Source organism: Pectinophora gossypiella, unplaced genomic scaffold (genome assembly GCF_024362695.1).
Source record: "Pectinophora gossypiella unplaced genomic scaffold, ilPecGoss1.1 Pgos_32, whole genome shotgun sequence".
NCBI classification, from domain to species: domain Eukaryota; kingdom Metazoa; phylum Arthropoda; class Insecta; order Lepidoptera; family Gelechiidae; genus Pectinophora; species Pectinophora gossypiella.
The window spans coordinates 66238-85322 of NW_026063242.1; the positions used below are offsets into that span (position 1 = coordinate 66238).

General features: G+C 38.1%; 2 long non-coding RNA genes across 2 annotated transcripts; one reads left to right on the forward strand and one right to left on the reverse strand.

The window, feature by feature from the left end:
• Nucleotides 1–13031: 13031 nt before the first annotated feature.
• LOC126380949 (uncharacterized) lies at nucleotides 13032–14736 on the reverse strand. Its single transcript, XR_007568590.1, has 3 exons — nucleotides 14612–14736; nucleotides 14071–14196; nucleotides 13032–13205 (listed from the first exon to the last, which is right to left on the reverse strand). It is a non-coding gene; the product is annotated as an uncharacterized LOC126380949 (long non-coding RNA).
• A 1517-nt stretch (nucleotides 14737–16253) lies between these two features.
• Nucleotides 16254–17922, forward strand: LOC126380950 (uncharacterized). The gene is made up of 3 exons (XR_007568591.1): nucleotides 16254–16378; nucleotides 16794–16919; nucleotides 17786–17922. It is a non-coding gene; the product is annotated as an uncharacterized LOC126380950 (long non-coding RNA).
• Nucleotides 17923–19085: the final 1163 nt, after the last annotated feature.

The following is a 19085-nucleotide window of genomic DNA, read 5'->3' on the forward strand; positions in this document are numbered from 1 at the left end:
GGTTTAGATTTTTCATACAAAAGGATTTTCCCGCTAATTCCCGTTCCCGTGGGAATTTCGGGAATTCCTTTCTTAGTACACCTCTACGGTATCTAAGGTACCTGCATGACAAATTTCAAACATCTAACTTGAATGATTTAGATTTTTCATACAAAAGGATTTTCCCGCTAATTCCCGTTCTCGTGGGAATTTCGGGAATTCCTTTCTTAATGCACCTCTACGGTTCCTAAGGTACCTGCATGACAAATTTCAAACGTCTAACTTGAGTGGTTTAGATTTTTCATACAAAAGGATTTTCCCGCTAATTCCCGTTCCCGTAGGATTTTCGGGAATTCCTTTCTTAGTGCACCTCTACGGTATCTAAGGTACCTGCATGCCAAATTTCAAACGTCTAACTTGAGTGGTTTAGATTTTTCATACAAAAGGATTTTCCCGCTAATTCCCGTTCCCGTAGGATTTTCGGGAATTCCTTTCTTAGTGCACCTTTACGGTATCTAAGGTACCTGCATGCCAAATTTCAAACGTCTAACTTGAGTGGTTTAGATTTTTCATACAAAAGAATTCCCCTTCACTACTCTGCTCCTATTGATTGTAGCGTGATGAAAAGTATACTATAACCTGTCCAGGAGTGTGAAGAATAATTGTACCAAGTTTCATTAAAATCCGTCCAGTAGTTTTTGTTTCTATAAGGAACATACAGACAGACAGACAGACAGACAGACAGACAGACAGACAGACAGACAGACAGACAATAATTTTACTGATTGCATTTTTGGCATCAGTATCGACCACTTATCACCCCCTGATAGTTATTTTGAAAAAATATTTAATGTACAGAATTGACCTCTCTACAGATTTATTATAAGTATAGATGGGAGATAGCTGGTACTTATAGCATAGGTTGTACCTATTGTACCAGCAGTGCTAAAATTTTGATTCTGTTACTATTAGTTATGTACACGAACGTACAGAAAACACTTATACATGTTAATTGATTTTTTGACACTAAGCTACAAGTGATGTATAGTTCATAAGTTGCAAAGAAAGCTGATAAAATTATCTATAAGTAGAATATTTTTAAATTCTAAAGTTTAGAAAAAAAAAATATTTAAAATTGTAGTACCTAAGTTTTGCAGGTGAGTGTATATTTGAATCGTGAATATAGCATATTATTATACAAACTCATGATATTGATTTGTTTTTTTTTAAACTATTTTCATTTCCATACTTTGGCGGCGGAAAATTCCACTTAATATCAATTCTCAATTATCCCTCAAAGTTTTCGTTACGATGTCACTAACATCCTGTATTTGTAAGCATTATAACGCATCTCCCGAAACTCAGGCAAGAAGTAATTGTGATAGAAAACATACACATGTAATTTGTACATTTGACACCTGTATTGTTTTTTACAATACAAAAATCACTTTAATGCACCAAAAAATATCTTACCTGGCTTTTTATCCGATTTAGCGACTCCTATTGGTAAATCACGACGTTTAAAGCACTCGCCATCCTGACTCGACGTCGATGAAGACGGTGCACGGGATGGGGTTGCTAAAAATAATAAAGAAATATATAACACCCTTAGCTTCCTTCTGCATAAGTTTTCCCATGGGACACTCCGGAGACTCCATCATAAAATACACTCATTCTTGGGCACACTTGGTTTTGTTCGCGTTACCCATAACTAACCCTTGCGTGCTAGCGAAACAGACAGTGAAATCGATTCGAAACAATAATCATCAGCAACTCTTGTGTGTAGTCACGCACGGAACCAAATATCGGGGGAGAGGTGAGATAAGATCGGATCGGTGGGGGGGAGTGTCCATTCCATACGTAGTATAGAACATCCATCTTAGGACTTCGTGTCAGAAATATTCGATAGATTTCTCACGTCCCTGTTCACACCATTATGAACCACAGGCGAAATTAGTAATAGAATAGAATAGAAATAGTTTATTATGAAAGGACTCCATACACAAAAAGAAAGACAACAATATCATATCTTATGTAATGTTATGTTCATCTACTTACGTCTTGTCGCCAGAGCTGTTTTGGTGGTTGGACGAGTAATACTTGCCGAAGGACCCCGTTCTAAAATAAAAAAAAATATATTTGTTTTGTCATATAAATAATAAACCTTACAAGATCTTGAATCCGCGGTTTGCTTGAATGTTACTTGTCTGCGTTGTTACGATAGCAAAGCACCCGCGGCAGACCAAACGCGGTGCGCGCAGCGCGAATGATATCAATGTTTTTATTATGTTAGGGTTTATTTTATTATACCAATAGACGCAGCGAATGCTACCTACGCAGATAAGCGTCGTAACCTATTGGATGAGAGCTTCGATATAAATCGAGACTACGCGGGGGCAGGCGCGGTTTTGTTAAAAAACAAAATGCAAGATATATGAACGCTCCGCACGCTCCGTAAACGTAAACCGCTCCAGTAGAAGCACAGCTTTAAGTTCTTTTCTCTATCTACTTGTTGATGAACAAGAACGACATTACGAACACTTTTGCTAATGATATAAAAGCTTGCAGTTACATACCTGGTGTGGCTTGCAACGCCGTCGTGTTTTGGTTATTTACTTTGAAATCCTTCATTGGGCGCTCATCTTCTCGATTGCCCTTTGAACTTTCACTTAAAGAACCAGCTATTGAGCTCGTATCGTCGTCTTTAATATGATTGGGTTCTTCCAATCTAGCAGTTAGTACGCGAGTGTCGTTGTGTGTCGTACTTCTTTTTCCTTCTCGCCCTGAAGACGCGTCACAGCCTTTGGCGAGGTCGCGGCCTCCTGAGGGTCTGTGAACCCCACTACCCACTGACGTGGCTCTACTGCCAGTCTCTCGTCCATTCTGACTGCCAGTCTCGAAATTATGACTCAAACGATCCACTAATACTACAGGGGAGTGTCCGTGTAAATCTGAAATAAGCAAAGTGTATCTACAATTACGAGAAGACCGAAAAACGTACAATTGGCGGTTTTTTGGAAAATACCAATTTCTTCCAGGCAACATCTGGTATTATTTTTGTAATTTGCTACTAACTTTGGAATGACACGATGTCCAGAAGACTCTTAGCCGACAGTTGGTTGTGCTTATGGATAATCCTGTCTTTCTTAACCTCCTTCGAAGGACCGTGCTTGACGGCTGCATGGCTACCGTCAGTCTTTGGTTTGTTTTGTGCAAATTTTCTTAATGCTTGTACACGTCTGCAACAAGGGAAAAAACTATGTTAGAATATACATAGTTGTACAGCTGGAACCCACAGAGAATGTAATCACTCGATCACTGTAAATCACGCTTAGGGGCGGTACTGGATGAATTCTTTCAAATATTATCGTCTCGTTCTCATTTCATGAGGGAGGAACGGGGAGATATATACCATACAAAGTCGATCAAAACTTGATTCAAGTCCTGGCTTCGTAGTGATCAATAATTTTAAAATTTCCTGTGCCATACTAATTTCACACGAAACTCCTCGACTGGCGATGGTCCATACAAAATCGATAACAAAATCTAAGTCACATCTAGATAAACATTTAGGGTGGTACTCGTATTAATAAACTAATCTCAACTTCGAGACTGCTTTCAAGATCATGTCAATGTGACAGTTCTTATATAAAAACAGGGGCTTGAGCTGAGTTTCAGCTGAGATTAGTTTATTATTACCACCCTTTTAAATTGTAGTCATCAGTTTTTTGTATCGGATCGTTTTGCATATTATCCAAACACTTTTGTTTGCTAAGCGGGTGCATTAGTGAATTATTTACGGGGATCGAAACGAACAGACAGTGAGGCAGTGTGATAAGACAGAGATGTGGTGTAAAAGACGATATAGTGACTAGGATTGAGAAGGGAATGTTAGGTTGGTTTGGACACGTAGAGCGGATGAAGGATAATAGGATTGCAAAAGCGGTATATAAAGCGAAAGTTGATGGTAGGGCTGGCAGAGGAAGACCGAGAAGGACTTATGATGACCAAATTGGAGATGTCCTTAGAAAAGGTTCAATACGATCTACTCTGAACCGGCGTGCGTGTATGAAGCGATTGATGAATGTGGAGGAAGCAAGAGAAGTGTGTCAGGATCGAAGCAAATGGAATTCTATAGTCTCTGCTTACCCCGGTGGGAAATAGGCGTGAGTTTATGTATGTATGAAACGACCACCCTGCTACGGTCCCCGTATATAACTGACAGGAGTCAGGTCAGGAACTACACGAGCGACCAGCTTGTGAATTTCATCCCGTCACCGCACCCCGCCCCCTTTCCGCGCCCTTCCAGTGGCCCCTCCCATCCAATTTCCGCCTCCCACTTGTCTTGGAAGCACATGCACTAGTGGCCATTACATTACACAAGAATAACTCAGGTTTACAATAAAAAGCAGTCGCAGTATATCCAATTAATAATTCATCTAATATTTTATAATACACTTATTTAATGTTTTTTTATTGCCATAAATGCAGTGAAAAACATGTTACAAAGAATAATTATCGTGCATTTCAATTATAATAATCATGCAAAAATTATAAAAAAGAAGAAAATGAATATGTCAATTTATACGTACATAAGACTCCCATAAATAAAAAATATATACGTATAATTACAATCACATTATTTTGCACAAATTTAAAATACGTCGTACATATTTCATAAACATAAATTCATAAAAGCAAATTAAACAAAAACATGTAAAGTACATTTAATAAGGGACATTTAAATAAAGTGTATATGAAGCTAGGTGTATGATAGTATACCAATAATTTAAAGAGAACAACAATATTATTTCAACGACTACTCTTCGGCATGAGGACCAAATAGGCAACCCGATATCATAATTCAAATTCAAAAATATCTTCATTCAGTAGGTAACATAGTTACACATTGAATCGTATTTTTTACATAACGAACGTCTCATTCGCCCTAAAACTTTTGCAGCTTCTCACAACCTGTATAGCCGGGGAAAAGAAGCTGCAAGAAAAACCTGGGCACAGGGCCATAGAATAAGAAATAATATGACAGGGCCTTAGACATTTTTTTGTAAGGCAAGTTCATGCTTATTCCGGGTATTAACAATGTGTTGATCACTATAAGTATTTTTAATCAAATGATACTTTTTACGAAATGTCGAAACGCATTATTATATTCTTTGGAGATTGTATGGGACTGGTGGGATGTCATCAATAAAAGCGGTCGCACTCGTTTTTACATCATTCCTAATTTAAATTCGAAAATAAGACTAAAAGAAAAATGAGATTGATTTTCGATCATCTTATACCGTTTAAATTATTATTAAATTAAATTATTATATACACTTTCTAAATTATTTTATAATTTATGAAATAAACTAGCGACCCGCCCCGGCCCCCGGGTACCCGGAGCTACTCCGTCAAGTCAGTAATACAGAGCGTTACCTTCTGAAAAACCGTGGCTTGAAAGAACTAGACCACTATCTCTACTCAGCAAGTGCTCGGAAGGATATAAATATGAATCTTAAATAAGTGCGGTAGGTAGGCAGGCTGATAATACGGCCACTTCCATATTATAAAGAAATACCCGAGAAAGAAAAATAAAGTGTTTTCGGAAGTGTATGTGACTTAATTGGGCTGGTTTGAGTTGAAAATTCAAGCAGTTGTTTCTGTTAAAACCTGAAACTTCGGTCAGGTAGGTGTGAAATATGATGACTATCCCCCCTTACATGATACAAAAAGGAGCCCCTTTGTTCACATATTTTTTTATTCATAACATTGAAGTTCACATTAAAACATATCGCACCCTTCGTGGAAAAACGCAGTAAGTTGATTTTATCAACTTTTCAGGAGCTAAAAAAAACTGTCCTACTAATTAGTTATAAGTTCTGGAAATAACCTTCAAAGAGAAAATAATAGCAAAATGTAGCCCGGATTGACTCACATTTATTAATTTTTAATTAATTGTGTATATTTATAAAAAAAATAAAAAAACACGATTGCGTAGATATTCCACGAAACTATAATCAAACGTTCCGTTGTAAGTACAGACACTGCTTTATTATTACGTAGTGCAAACAACATTGACAGTTGTAACTTTACCTACAACGTTGTTCACCTTCCGATTTCATCGTACTCGGATGTTGTAAGTATAAAGAGCAGGGAAATTATACTCAGTCTTCTTATATGGACAGGTAATTTAATTCCGTAAACGGGCAGGGTTTCCCCTTACAAAATGTTAGCAAAAAAAAGGAGACGACCAAAAGTGCGCGCTCGCTTAAATAGGCGGGCTTCTCGATCCCACTCCCACCACAAGGCTTGGCTAGGCGGGTGGCGGGTGATACATGATTGGCTGGCTGGCTGGCTGGCTAGCTTCCGGCTTGGCGGCATAGGTGGCAGCAGTGGCGTTACACTCGGCCGTCCTGCAACAATTGCTCCCGCAATGGGATGAGAGGACAATATTAGGTAAGGTTCAAAACACTCAAAGAACAATAATAATATAAACTGATATGGTAAACTAGCTTTCTAAAAGGTCAATGAGGTCCTCAGTCTCTAACTGGTCATCTGTAGTAGTCTCACTATCAGACATAGGTGCAACACTCTTATAAGGCCTAATAGCATCTGCTGAGACAAGTCCGCTGAACTTCTTGTACCCCCTCAGCCCCTTTATGCTTCTTATTTTGTATCTGTCCTTTCCTAGAACAGTCACTACGACATACGGCCCAGAATAAAGGTCATCTAACTTGGAATTGACTTTGCTAGCGCTACAAGCTGGGGCCTGTTTCCAAAGAACAAAATCACCCTTTTTATAAATTGTACTATGTTTCCGCTTCCTATCGTGCTGATATTTCATTCTTGCACTAGCCACCTTATTCCTAGCCACTGCCTTCGTACGCCGTGATTGTACGGGCTCCGCGAGTCGGTCAGGAATTGAGACGTCACAAACAGATCTACCAGCACGTGCAAACATTAAATCGTATGGTTTGTAGCCTGTCGAGGCGTTTGATGTGTTATTAATACCCCACACGACATTAGGTAAACTGCTATCCCAATTATTCCCTGCCTCATTTGGTTCAGTAGCCCTTAATGCATCTAAAATTGTACGGTTTGTCCTTTCTACCTGTCCATTTGCTCGTGGGCATGCAATGGTACACAAGGTATGACGGAACTGCTTTTCAGTCGCAAACCTTTTGAAGTGTCTGCTTGTGAAAGCTTTGCCATGGTCAGTTACTACGCGATCAGGGATCCCAAATAAACTATAAACCTTTTTCAAGACACGTATACTCTCAATCGAATTTACTGTACGGGTTGGTTCAACAATAACAAATTTTGAAAAAGAGTCAGTAATCACCAACATATATTGATATCCCTTCTTGGTTTTGCAAAAAGGGCCAAGGTGATCGATATGTATCATCTTCATGGGCTCTGTGGGTTTAGGTATGGGATGCAATTTACCTTCCTTTTTTCCGTATTCTCCTTTACCATACGCGCAGTGAATACAAGATAACACGTATTTTCTAATGAATCGCGACATCTTTGGGAACCAGAAATCTGCTTTGATGAGTTCAGTGCATCGTTTAAGTCCTACATGACCGACGTCATCGTGGTGCATCTGCAATATTTTCCAACGTGCAAATCCCGGAACTATCAGACGATTACCGTGAAGGGTTTTGCGGTACAGTCTATTATCAATTAGGGCGTAATTGTTAACTATATCAGTATCAGTACAACCACTATTTATCAGTTCAATAACCTTATTAAGCTTTTCATCTTGCTGCTGAATTGTATAAAACCAATCTGACACTTCCAGACGATTTATATTGACAGTATCTATGACTGGAGCAGTTTCTAAACGTTCGGATACACGCTCAGCATTAGCTTGAGATTCAACCGGAGGATCGACCGGATTCCGGCTGAGCGCATCGACATGTTTCATCCGTTCACCGGGTCTATAGACAATGTCAATATCATAGTCTTGGATTAGAAGCCACCAACGCGCAATTCGTGGAATGAGGTCACGTTTGGACAGTGTTGCACTGACAGCGGTACAATCTGTAACAACCCTCACTTTTTTTTCGAATATATAAACACGGAATCTGCGTAATGATTCGACTACCGCCAACGTCTCTAATTCGTAACTGTGATAGACACTTTCTTCTCGGGTAGTAACGCGGCTAAAATACATAACAGGACGTAAAGTGTTATCGGTTTGTTTTTGCATTAGTATACCGGCGATGCCCAGTCTGCATGCATCCGTGTGAATTTCTATTGGCAGTGAGGGATCATAAATAGCCAAAACCGGTTGACTACATAAGTGACGTTTCAGTTCATTGAAACTGTTTACCTGTGTTTCACCCCAAGACCACGGGGCGTTTTTCTTCGTAAGTTCAGTAAGTGGTCGTGCTATTACCGCAAAGTTGTAAATGAACTTGCGAAAATAACTACACAACCCAACAAATTGCCTTATTTCATGCACATTTTGCGGGGTAGGAAATTCAGAAACCGCTGCCAATTTTAATTCACCCGGTTGTATACTATTTGGCGAGATTTTGTGGCCCAGATATGAAACCTCTTTTTGCAGGAATGAACATTTACGTATGTTTAATTTTAGGTTTTCAAATTGGAGTTTAGTAAGTACTTTTCTCAAATGCTCAATACCCGTATGCACATCAACGGAAGGTAACAGTATATCATCTAAAAAGGCAAGAATTTCCGTACTACCAATTGATTCCACAACATTATGTATCAACCGCATGAAAACAGAAGGGGCATTAGCGAGGCCAAAGGGTACGCGCGTATATTCGTAGTGGCCGTGCGGAGTTATGAATCCAGTTTTGTATGTATCTTCAGGGCTTATAGGCACCTGATGATAACTCTGAGCCATATCTAGACTTGTAAAGTAATGTTTACCTGCTAGCTGAGACAATTGATCATCAATATTAGGCAGGGGATATCGATCGCGTATTGTCACGGCATTTAACGCGCGGTAATCAACACATAAGCGAACTTCACCATTTTTCTTTTTAACTAATATAACCGGTGAAGCATAACTAGATTCAGACTTCTTGATAATACCTGCGTCTAATAGTTCGGAAATTTTTGATCTGACGGTTTCTAACTCGCTATGGGAGAGTCTATAGGGACGATAGTAAATGGGCTGGTCGTTATTTAACCGAATTCGCATCTGAACTAAATTAGTACAACCGAGGTCTCGAGTGTCGCACGCAAAGCAATCTCTATATTCCGACAACAAAGCAATCAACTGTTTATATTCGCTATCGCTAATAGAACCTACATTGATGTCAACAACGTCTACTCCTCCTATTTTCTGCGTATCAGTAGGCTCGACTAAACTGGCACTAAGAACATCTTTGGCTAAGGGAGAACAGTTATTGGCATTGTGACTGACCTGACTGGCTGGCTGCATTGATATCTCTTCGCAGCTCTCGGCACGAAGCAAGACGGTGCCTGCGCTCCACTTCACGCCTTTGCTGCCTGTGTTGACGACCTTCAAGTAGCCTTCGCTGCCCCGAAGTAGTGTAGCTGGCAGAGAATAGGTGACACCTTGCAGGTCAAAATGTCGAACTGATGTAACCACGTCATTGGCTTCGCGGTTTCCAAGGATGTGAACCTTGACGATACTTGTCCCCGGTGGTAAACATTCTTCAGTGGCAGTAGTAACCATGAAGCGTTGATTCTCCTCAATTATATCGATACTCGCCAGATTGTCGGTTTCAGCAGCTTTTAGGGTGGCTGTGCCGTTTTGCACTATGAGTGATACACCTTCGCTATTTATAACGGGCTGACCGATTAGCAAGTTAATTCCGTTCATCTTGACGTCAGTCAATTGAGCTTGGCATAACATATCGAGACCATCAATTTCAAGTCTAAATTGCACCTCACCTTTGCTCTTGACTCTATCACCATAAAATCCCCTTAGCTCGACGAGTGAAGGTTTCACATCTAGATCGAGAAGTTCTGCGACTTCTATATTCAGTATATTGACTTGGCTTCCGGTGTCCACATATGATTTAACGTAGATTCCATTAATTTTGCCAGTCTTTTTGTAGATATCGTTGTAATTCTGTATCAGTTTTACTTCCTTAATACACGTAATGTTAGCCGCCCTGTCGATGAGTTTGAGGTTATTAGAACAACGTGGTGCGATATGACCTTGTGCACCACATTTGAAGCAGCTCCGTTGATCTGGTAAAGGGCAGTTTCGTACCAAGTGTCCGGTCTTCTTGCAGCGTGGACAGGGATCAGTCTCAATGTTTACAAGGCCCTTTTTCTCTGTTCCTTGACGTATATTTTCCTTATGTGAGCGGGTAGATTCCATGCGTTGACACGGTGTGCGAAAATCATCTAAGGCACACAAGAAACTTTCGTACAGCTGCATCCCGTTACACCGCGGATGATGCAAGAAACTGTTGCGGCGTTAGAGAGTTTGCAGCGAAAGCACATGGCCGTTTTTTCTTGATAGTACTTTGTCATGCTCTCATCCGGCATTTTTTTTCTGTTCAGCATTTCTTCAAGAGTGCTGGCGTAGTCTCTATGTTTCGGGAACGCGCGAAGTAACATTTCCTTCCATTCTTCCCATGAATAGTCATACTCTTCGAGGCGGTTATACCACTTACGTGCTTGGCCCCTTAGCTTGTCTTGGAGGTGGAAAGACTTCGTTGATTCTTCCCAGCCGTGAATGTCTCCCAATTGTTCGATCTTCTTCAGCCATGTCCGTACAGTGCAGTCCTCGTTTTCCGGGTCGAATTCGGGTATAAGTGATGCAGCTCGGTGATGCTTCGGTCGAGTGAAAGTGGGTAGGTCATCTTCCAGCTCACAGAACGCCTTCTGTACCTCTTGCGTCAAAAGGCTCCTTAGGATTTTCCTTGCGGGTGGCGTAGATGCACCGTCGTTGGCATCTTGCCCGCCGTTGGCAACATCGGCGTCTCCAGTAGAGTCGGTGGATGATTCCATATCCCAATCAGGCGGCCGTGGTCGTTTATACGCGCTTGATGACCTTGCTTTCATCGTAGATAATCCCACTTCTGAGTATAAAGAGCAGGGAAATTATACTCAGTCTTCTTATATGGACAGGTAATTTAATTCCGTAAACGGGCAGGGTTTCCCCTTACAAAATGTTAGCAAAAAAAAGGAGACGACCAAAAGTGCGCGCTCGCTTAAATAGGCAGGCTTCTCGATCCCACTCCCACCACAAGGCTTGGCTAGGCGGGTGGCGGGTGATACATGATTGGCTGGCTGGCTGGCTGGCTAGCTTCCGGCTTGGCGGCATAGGTGGCAGCAGTGGCGTTACATAAGTATTAGTTACTTCGTTCTTACACGAAAAATTTTAACAAAATGTTTTGCGTAAGTTGAGAAACCTATTTGTTCCACGTGAAAGTAAATGATCTTTTATAGTGTAACTATAGAAATTGCTTTTTTAATAAGGAAATATCTCAAAATTATTGTATGTATCTTTAAATACATGTTTGTTGCAGGGGTTAAGTCTAGAATGTAGAAGTATGTATGCTCATACATTATACGGGGTGGCCCAGAACTTCAAGTTCAAAATGAAAAATTAGATAGAGTGGCTCATTGGCTACTAGAAACACCCCCATATATGTTCAGCCATAATTTATTATTATTTATAGTTTAGGAGATATGACCTATTTTGTACCTTTTTTCTAGATTTTCTAGCTTACTGCAGTAATCATCATTTTGTCGGTATCTCTTACTTCATAATTATCTTATTATACTTCATAACTATGTCTAAAGACATATACCGCTAGGTAAAAAAATAAAAACAGTCAAATCAAAGATAAAAAAATTTTTATTGGAAGTCAAAGTGAGAATTGGACCAAAATTGTCACAGTTGTTAAAACTTCGCCGAAGAATAATTAACACATGAGATTGGCATGGACGCTGAAAGTAAGTATCTCTGAAAAACTGCTCCATTTAATAGGCTTTTAGACACATCCCTAAATAGAATAAGTACCCTTAATAGAAGCAAAAAACTAAGTAATTAGACCTCAAAGATTGCAAGATAGATTTGAAGGAAAAATTACATTCTCATACAATGTAGGTAGCTGCTTCTTTCTAACGTTGTTAAAGGTGCTCAAAGACACATTTTCAATAAAAAAATCACGCTCATAATCGCTAACAGGGTAGACATAGCAACAGTCTGAAGACAAAACTTGCAGTCACTTTTGGTATTCATATTGTAATGAAGGAAAAAGTTTGGGTATCCCCAAACCGTTACTACATACATACTATGAGATACTAAAATAAAATCTTTCTGTCTTAAAATCTTTGAGGGCTAATTACTTAGTTTTATGCCCAGGAGGTCGCGGGTCGGGCGGGCCGCTGGATGCGGGCAGCGCAGGACCGATCGTCGTGGAGATCCTTGGGAGAGGCCTATGCCCAGCAGTGGGTGTCATACGGCTGATGATGATGACCCTATTAAGGGTACTTTTTTGGATGTGTCTAAAAGCCTATTAAATGGAACAGTTTTTAAAAACACTTTCAGGGTTCATGACAATCTCATGTGTTTATTATTCTTCGGCGAAGTTTTAACAACTGTAACAATTTAGACGAATTCTCACTTTGAATTCCAACTTCCAATGACTTTTTATCTTTCATTCGACTGTTTACCTAGCGATACACATCCTTAGGTATAGTTATGAAGCAAAATAATTAGAAATTAGAAAGAAAAAAATTGAATTATTAAAAAAGGGATAGCGACAAAATGATGATTTCTGATGTAAGATAGAAAATTAAGAAAAAGGTGTAAAATGGGTCAGATCTCCTAAATCGTAAATAATCGCTGAACATACATGGGGGTGATTCTGGTGGCTAATGAGCCCCTCTATCAAATTTTTCATTTTGAACGTGAACTTTTGGGCCTGTATATTGAAATAAATAAAATCAGTGTTAAATTAAGTGTTTATTCTAATTTGTTTTAAAAAAATTAATATTTATTTACTAGCTGTGCCGAAAGCCGTTTGACCCGCATGGGTTTTCAGTTTTCAGGGAGTTATTTATATTTGTAATTAAAATCTAACTTTGAATTTTAAAACGTTTATTAATTATTACATGCATAATCACAAAATATATTTATACGGTACATTTTGGCACTTGCCTTTATTAGAAAAACCTTCATTTTTAGTTAGTCATTAAGAGTTTTCTTGAACATTTTGCTCCTTTCCGATCACCCCCTCTTTGCTTTTCGGTAGAACCTGCAAATGACAAAATATAAAAAACTATTAAGTATGATAATAAATTACTAAAAAGAAAAATAACCATTAATACCTATTATAGTAAGCTTAGAGATGAGCCAATTTTCCAACGTATCCAAAAAAGCGACAGTGTCAGTGATAAAAATGTATGTGATTACATGTCAATCTCTCAAATCACTGTCACTGTCGTTTTACGTATTTAATCGTTTGCAACTTGGCTAAAACCCCATAAAAGCCAGTTGGTTTGCATAAGAGATAACTCTAGAAAAAACTACATTAAGCAAATCAAAAATATTTGTGGTTGTTATGATAAGAGGAAAATAACAGAATAATTATACCACAAATACACAGGCACTGACTATTTCAGAGAAACTTTACCACGCGCCGCTTCCAGGTTAGTAGGTAAATACCTATATCAATCTGGAATACAAATACTGAAAGGATATTCCGGCATACAAAACATGGAACGTTTTCAGCTGCTTATCTTCCCGGCCAAGTCGTAAATCAGAAATGGTACTAATATTAATTTTAATATTAGTAGTATTTCTTAATTACCGACATACATAAGTACTCAAAGTGACACCCATATCGCAGCCGAGCGGCGATATCACTAGGACATTGCAGTCTGGTTACCGGATTGCCCAAAAGTAAGATGATCTGTGCGTCGGAGGGCATGTTAGGCAGTCGGTTGCGGCTTAAATAAGTATGCAGGTGTGTCGTCGTTACATGAGGCATGTCAAGGACCTATGGCGGCTCCGTAGTAACCCGATACCAGGGTAGATGAGGTCAGTCAATTGTCTCAACCCACACGAGAGAAGGAGAAGTTTACTCGACTTTAGTAGGATACGGATAGGTACATACGAACCTTGAAGAGAATGTGTCTCATGTTGACTACGACGAGAAAATATCCCATAGTTTCTTGAAATATTTTTGCATTTCTGGTCATTCTTCCACTGGGTTGTACTGGATTGGGTTGCAGTATTAGTGGAATCTGTTAATTGTAACAATGGTTTAAATACATTGTTTGTAGGTAGGTACATAATGGACGGTAAGAAATAAAAAGGACCCATTACCAAATCACCCTAATAATTAGACACAAACCTAGATATTTTATCGTTATTTAGGTATTAAATAGAAGGTTACAATGCGTTAATAATAAAATGCATATCAAACTCAAGCGAACAAATAACAACAAAATCAAGGGAGTTTTTGCAAAAGTTAACTTATATAACTAGGTAGATTATTCACAACCACGCCGAAATACTACAGTTGATGCTTCTGTGTAAACCTTACAAAACAAAATATTTATAATATTAATAGTCTAATAAATAGTAATATACTAAGTAGGTAAGGTAATAGGTACTTACCTAAAATCTAGCTAGTCTATTTATAAGTAAATTACTCACCATCTTTGATTTTGTCCAAGTTGAGCATACGTATAATCCTTGGGTTTTTTACTTCCACACAAAGATATGCACGCTTCGAGTAGCCACCATGAACAAATTAAATAGAGAGATAATTATTACATCTATCCAACATTCGTCAATCATGACTTTTTATTCTAACAAAAATCGACCTTATTATTACTACAATGCGATCGTTATTTTGTAGGGTCGTATGCTGACTGACGGAATACCGTGGTAAAACCACGATCACAAATAGACAATCAGCTTTCATTCTACAAATAAAGATCACAGTGAAATATTAATAAGGTCGTTTTTTTATAAACTTCGTCGGCAATAATTTTGTCTATGGGTGATCTTTTTTTTACCGTGGTAAAACCACGATCAGCATACGACCCTACAAATAACGATCACAGTACAGTAATAATAGGGTCGATTTTTGGTTGAATAAAAAGTCGAGATTGACAAAAAATTGGTGGATAGATGTAATACCTCTCTAATATAGCCGGCGCGGCGTAAGTACAGTAACCAAATAAAACGTAGGGATTTACGCTAGTGATAACTAAGTATATTTATTTAGGACATTAATAAGTAGTATATATTTGTAGGTAATTAGAATAACACGACAAATGATTCAAATTATTGCCTTTAAAAGAGTTGTATTTATATTTACGAAGAGTATAGTGTAAAATATGTCATCGAAAAATGAAGTTAAATGAAATAACGTAATAGTAATATCAAACCTTGCTTGGAAAAAACTACGTATTTATATTTACACCAAACCGTTACGCTAAAAGATTCGCAGAATAGGCAAGTAGCTGGAGTTACACCAAAAAGTAACGCTACAAGATTCGTGAAAGAACGAAGTAACTAGACGTACAACCATTGTCGTGTCGTATAATGTCGTGAAACATGTCAGTACGTTTACTTACGACTCGACCATCCTAAAAAACTTTCGTGTAAAATCGACGTAAGTGTTATTATGACTTTACTATATGGGAAAATTAGAAAAAAAAAATCATGTATTTATACTTACTTTCTTATTATGGGGGAAAAATATTTTTATGAATGTTGCACAATTTCATTATTTTTGTAATATTTTCTTCATTTTTACTGATATCGTAATGAAAATTTGTGAGAAGGTGTATTCGTGTACGCTGAATTGAATGGTGCATATACTACTTATTAATGTCCTAAATAAATATACTTAGTTATCACTAGCGTAAATCCCTACGTTTTATTTGGTTACTGTACTTACGCCGCGCCGGCTATATTAGAGAGGTATTACATCTATCCACCAATTTTTTGTCAATCTCGACTTTTTATTCAACCAAAAATCGACCCTATTATTACTGTACTGTGATCGTTATTTGTAGGGTCGTATGCTGATCGTGGTTTTACCACGGTAAAAAAAAGATCACCCATAGACAAAATTATTGCCGACGAAGTTTATAAAAAAACGACCTTATTAATATTTCACTGTGATCTTTATTTGTAGAATGAAAGCTGATTGTCTATTTGTGATCGTGGTTTTACCACGGTATTCCGTCAGTCAGCATACGACCCTACAAAATAACGATCGCATTGTAGTAATAATAAGGTCGATTTTTGTTAGAATAAAAAGTCATGATTGACGAATGTTGGATAGATGTAATAATTATCTCTCTATTTAATTTGTTCATGGTGGCTACTCGAAGCGTGCATATCTTTGTGTGGAAGTAAAAAACCCAAGGATTATACGTATGCTCAACTTGGACAAAATCAAAGATGGTGAGTAATTTACTTATAAATAGACTAGCTAGATTTTAGGTAAGTACCTATTACCTTACCTACTTAGTATATTACTATTTATTAGACTATTAATATTATAAATATTTTGTTTTGTAAGGTTTACACAGAAGCATCAACTGTAGTATTTCGGCGTGGTTGTGAATAATCTACCTAGTTATATAAGTTAACTTTTGCAAAAACTCCCTTGATTTTGTTGTTATTTGTTCGCTTGAGTTTGATATGCATTTTATTATTAACGCATTGTAACCTTCTATTTAATACCTAAATAACGATAAAATATCTAGGTTTGTGTCTAATTATTAGGGTGATTTGGTAATGGGTCCTTTTTATTTCTTACCGTCCATTATGTACCTACCTACAAACAATGTATTTAAACCATTGTTACAATTAACAGATTCCACTAATACTGCAACCCAATCCAGTACAACCCAGTGGAAGAATGACCAGAAATGCAAAAATATTTCAAGAAACTATGGGATATTTTCTCGTCGTAGTCAACATGAGACACATTCTCTTCAAGGTTCGTATGTACCTATCCGTATCCTACTAAAGTCGAGTAAACTTCTCCTTCTCTCGTGTGGGTTGAGACAATTGACTGACCTCATCTACCCTGGTATCAGGGTTACTACGGAGCCGCCATAGGTCCTTGACATGCCTCATGTAACGACGACACACCTGCATACTTATTTAAGCCGCAACCGACTGCCTAACATGCCCTCCGACGCACAGATCATCTTACTTTTGGGCAATCCGGTAACCAGACTGCAATGTCCTAGTGATATCGCCGCTCGGCTGCGATATGGGTGTCACTTTGAGTACTTATGTATGTCGGTAATTAAGAAATACTACTAATATTAAAATTAATATTAGTACCATTTCTGATTTACGACTTGGCCGGGAAGATAAGCAGCTGAAAACGTTCCATGTTTTGTATGCCGGAATATCCTTTCAGTATTTGTATTCCAGATTGATATAGGTATTTACCTACTAACCTGGAAGCGGCGCGTGGTAAAGTTTCTCTGAAATAGTCAGTGCCTGTGTATTTGTGGTATAATTATTCTGTTATTTTCCTCTTATCATAACAACCACAAATATTTTTGATTTGCTTAATGTAGTTTTTTCTAGAGTTATCTCTTATGCAAACCAACTGGCTTTTATGGGGTTTTAGCCAAGTTGCAAACGATTAAATACGTAAAACGACAGTGACAGTGATTTGAGAGATTGACATGTAATCACATACATTTTTATCACTGACACTGTCGCTTTTTTGGATACGTTGGAAAATTGGCTCATCTCTAAGCTTACTATAATAGGTATTAATGGTTATTTTTCTTTTTAGTAATTTATTATCATACTTAATAGTTTTTTATATTTTGTCATTTGCAGGTTCTACCGAAAAGCAAAGAGGGGGTGATCGGAAAGGAGCAAAATGTTCAAGAAAACTCTTAATGACTAACTAAAAATGAAGGTTTTTCTAATAAAGGCAAGTGCCAAAATGTACCGTATAAATATATTTTGTGATTATGCATGTAATCTATACTTATAATAAATCTGTAGAGAGGTCAATTCTGTACATTAAATATTTTTTCAAAATAACTATCAGGGGGTGATAAGTGGTCGATACTGATGCCAAAAATGCAATCAGTAAAATTTTTGTCTGTCTGTCTGTCTGTCTGTCTGTCTGTCTGTCTGTCTGTCTGTATGTTCCTTATAGAAACAAAAACTACTGGACGGATTTTAATGAAACTTGGTACAATTATTCTTCACACTCCTGGACAGGTTATAGTATACTTTTCATCACGCTACAATCAATAGGAGCAGAGTAGTGAAGGGAAATTCTTTTGTATGAAAAATCTAAACCACTCAAGTTAGACGTTTGAAATTTGGCATGCAGGTACCTTAGATACCGTAGAGGTGCACTAAGAAAGGAATTTCCGAAATTCCTACGGGAACGGGAATTAGCGGGAAAATCCTTTTGTATGAAAAATCTAAACCACTCAAGTTAGACGTTTGAAATTTGGCATGCAGATACCTTAAGTACCGTAGAGGTGCACTAAGAAAGGAATTCCCGAAATTCCTACGAGAACGGGAATTAGCAAGAAAATCCTTTTGTATGAAAAATCTAAATCACTCAAGTTAGACGTTTGAAATTTGTCATGCAGGTACCTTAGGTACCGTAGAGGTGCATTAAGAAAGGAATTCCTGAAATTCCCACGAGAACGGGAATTAGCGGGAAAATCCTTTTGTATGAAAAATCTAAACCATTCAAGTTAGATGTTTGAAATTTGTCATGCAGGTACCTTAGATACCATAGAGGTGTACTAAGAAAGGAATTCCCGAAATTCCCACGGGAACGGGAATTAGCGGGAAAATCCTTTTGTATGAAAAATCTAAACCACTCAAGTTAGACGTTTGAAATTTGGCATGCAGATACCTTAAGTACCGTAGAGGTGCACTAAGAAAGGATTTCCCGAAATTCCCACGAGAACGGGAATTAGCAAGAAAATCCTTTTGTATGAAAAATCTAAACCACTCAAGTTAGACGTTTGAAATTTGTCATGCAGGTACCTTAGGTACCTTAGAGGTGCATTAAGAAAGGAATTCCCGAAATTCCCACGAGAACGGGAATTAGCGGGAAAATCCTTTTGTATGAAAAATCTAAACCACTCAAGTTAGACGTTTGAAA